Source organism: Pyxicephalus adspersus, chromosome 7, assembly GCF_032062135.1.
Source record: "Pyxicephalus adspersus chromosome 7, UCB_Pads_2.0, whole genome shotgun sequence".
NCBI classification, from domain to species: domain Eukaryota; kingdom Metazoa; phylum Chordata; class Amphibia; order Anura; family Pyxicephalidae; genus Pyxicephalus; species Pyxicephalus adspersus.
In genome coordinates, this window is record NC_092864.1 from 33,450,972 (window position 1) to 33,454,831 (window position 3,860).

The window sequence follows — 3,860 nt, forward strand, 5'->3', positions numbered from 1 at the left end:
GGTCAGCCCTAAGTAATAGTGGAGAGGTCAGTAATATGTAATACATAGGGCAGGAGAAAGTAATAGTGGAGAAGTCAGTAACATGCACGACAGAGAGCAGGGGTCAGAAGTAGGTTATAGTGGAGAGGTCAGTAATATGTAATACATAGGGCAGGAGAAAGTAATAGTGGAGAAGTCAGTAACATGCATGTAAGATAGCAGGGGTCAGAAGTAGGTTATAGTGGAGAGGTCAGTAGTATGTAAGAAAGTGAGCAAGGTCAGGAATAAGTAATAGTGGAGTGCGGGGGTCGAGAGTAAGCAAAAGTAGAGATGTCAGTAATATGCATTACAGAGCTCAGGGGCAGGTGTGAGGAATGCAGTTCAAAGAGGTAAGGAGTACGTAATAAAGTGTTGGTCCCTGGTTGATAGTATGGTTCTAGCTCCTCTTGCGTGGGCTATACAATTTATTCATCCCTGCTGGTTTCCTGCGTCTTTATTCCAGCAAGGCTAGTGTGCTGGGGAGTCTCCATACTTTCCAGAGCCGTCTAAATCTGTCTATAACCCCCCCATTCTCCCTGTTCTCAACAGTAATCCATCTCTCTTTTGTGTTGGGGCAGAACCAAGTCCCATCCACCAATTTGCCTGTTACCAGTCCCTCTTCTTTCTGTTAGCCTCTTTAGGCACAAGGGGCACAAACCGAAACCAAGCCCTTGTCTGCTAAGGTGGTACACAGATATGACATCCACTGATGTAGGTGACACCCTGCTTTCTAATGGACCAAGTGTCCTAGGCAAATACCCAGTTTAAACAGCATCTAACCCATACCCACACCAGCAAAAGAAAAAAAAAAGGGATTACCTAGAGATACACTTTAAAGCACATTTCTGGCCAAAAAACAATTCAAGACCATCAATTGGGACCTCATTAGGGTTTTACGAGTATTTGGTGCTTTGTTAGAGAGATTTATCCCCACTTCCCGTTCTGTTGACAAGGGATGTGTCAGATGAAAAGTGAGGAAAAAAAAAATATTTCGCAATTTCACTTGAACCTCATTTTTTCTTGTTTTTTTTAAATGTATACCACTCAGAACCTTCACATTCCATTTACTCCGAGATGCTGGTAATTGGACATGTAGCTGCTGATATCCATTGGCTACATATATAGCAACGTGTGTCTTGCCCATTCTACAAAATGATTTCTCACATTTGCAGTTGATGGTACAGTCTATACCAGGGGTATCAAACTCAAATAAACATTCGGCCAAAATGAAAAACGTACAACGATAAAGTCGCCTGCCAAACTTGAAACTGAATTAGTACTGCTTCTACAATTCCATGCGTCAAGAAAACAGTCCAACGTGGGGCTTAATGTTATGAGTGGCTGGAACTCCCTCTCTTCACTGAAATAGCAACACTACTACAATTTCCTGCGAGTATACAACAGTCCAATGCGGGCCACGCAAAGGCAGAGAGGCCGCTGGTCTATAAACGTGAGTGATGTCGCTACTACAATTCCCGGCATTACTTGCGTCTATAAAACAGTCCAATGCGGGCCACGCAAAGGCAGAGAGGCCGCTGGTCTATAGACGCGGGTGATGCCGCTACTACAATTCCCAGCCCGCTGGTCTATAGACGCGAGTGATGTCAGGAACTGTAGTAGCGGCGCTTTTTCAACGCAGTGACGGGCCAGCTGCAATTCATATTTAGGATTCCTTTGGGGGCAAAAAAAAAGGACGTTGTGGGCCAGATTTGACCCGCAAGCCAGAGGTTGACACCCCTGGTCTATACCATCATATTTTCTGCACACAATGAAAACCCAGGAGAGTCACAATGTAACACATCATTGGCGGCTTGAATGTCCAACATAACCGACGAGGCTGATATTCGTGTTGCTTCTGTTTTCAAGTGTGGCCATCTGTGACAGCCCTCGAAAGGTGGAGGAGGTTTTGCTTCAGTAGGTTCTGATCTGCTACTTCATATAGCATGTCAGCAGAATTTAAAGAACTCTTCTGGTGTAGAAAAAATGTTTCAATCCTTTTTATGGCAATGAAGTCCAAATTACTTTGTGATTTTTACATAGCTGAAAACACTGTGCAAACTACACCACTTTCTGCAACCAAAAGGAGCTGATCAATGAATAACTCTAATGCAGAACTAAATGTGTTGAAACAGCCTGGTCAATCCTAAGTAAAAGCCACTTACCTTCCTGTAATATTTTTGAAAGAAATTGAAACATGGAGGAAAGAACAAAACCATGCAAATACTCTCCTTTGTAGGAAATGGACCACATCCTATTTGTAATCAATTATATTGGACCTGGCACCAGACCCCTGCTTCTCACTAATATTTGAATTCCACTGGTTCATACGAGCACAGTTTTTTTTCTGACTCAAAGGCTAGGCCAAGGGGTAGGCAGAAGAGGTGGTCACTTTGGGCACTGCAGAAAGAGGGGCTGGCTGTAAGTAGTAGTTCACAACTCATGGAGGAGAGGGTCAATGTGGCATTTTTTCCCTTGGGTGATAAAGAATCATACATGCCACTGTAGACACAGCCCCTAATTAGTTGGATGCCAGGACTCTGCAATTGGTCGTTCCTTCCTATGGGACATATGTGTTCCCAGGGAGTGGGAAAAAGGAACCGCAGGGCGCAGCAAGGAACTAGCATTCAGCACTACCGGAAGTATGTTGGCTGCTAAAGATTTTTAGCAAGCAAGAAAATGAAGATGGTAGTACTGGTGGCGGCACTGGTAATTACTTATTTTTTTTTGCAGTAATCCCTCTTTGCAATTGTTTTTTCATGCAAGAGAGTTACTTGATCAAAACTATACAGTTTTGTACATTTAAACATTTGTTCTGGCTGGTGGCTGAATGGCCCTAGTTCCTCAATCTAATGCTGCACTCTTCGCCAATAGCAAGCCCCAGCTCAGTCTCGGGAGGCTAGATGCATCGTCCCAGCACACAGTTGCCCCCATGACTTCTGTGTGCAGGAGCCCACAGATAATGCAATACAAAAGATTTGAACATCTGTTTGAAAAAATTTTCTCCAAAATTTCTGTTTGAAAAACAGAATACAGAGCCATGGATCATAAACAGGAAATGAGTCCACCAGATGAGGTTTCCAAGGATAAAGACAAAGCAGTGTTGGGGTCACAGACACAAGGTGGGTCCAGGCAAAATACAATCGCAGGGTCAAAAACAGGCAAGGTCAGCAACAGTAAATCCAAGGAATAAACACAACAACAGCAAGTCAGCCTCGCTTAATGCTTCAACAGGCACTGGTGATTGGGAGCAGAGATGCTATAAAATAATATGAGACAATGACAGGGCAGGATGAAGCAAGACACTAATCTGTTCCTAAAATTCCCATCAGCTGTGCATAGCCTCACAGTGGGTGCTGGAGATGCTGAGAAGATACATCTCAGGCTGCATGGCTAAAAGGAAGCAAGGCTGCAGTTATTTCCTTGTTCTCCTTGCTGCTGCAAGTAATGCCGCCAGACAGAATAAACAGGGTGCAATGGCACACAGCCTAGGATCACCGGCCAGATAAACATCTCCTAAAAGTGACTGTCAGAGATGGAACCACCGCCTACACACACAAGGCAATAGCGACTTCACCTCCTTGTAACCTAACAACAGACTCTCATCAGCTGATGTTTACCTTGTCAAGGAACCGGTTGAGAAGGAAAACCTAGACCATGAGCCCCTTTGTTAAAGCCGGTGGCTTCCTACATCTACAAATGATTCCCGAAGCACTACGAGTTTTCCAAAGTGCAGCCACTGGTTGGTCTTTTAAGACACCATAGATCAAAATGACAGCCATGTTGAAGGGGAAACATAGGAGTCACTGCTCTGATACATTCATTTGTGTGTAAAAATAAAAAAA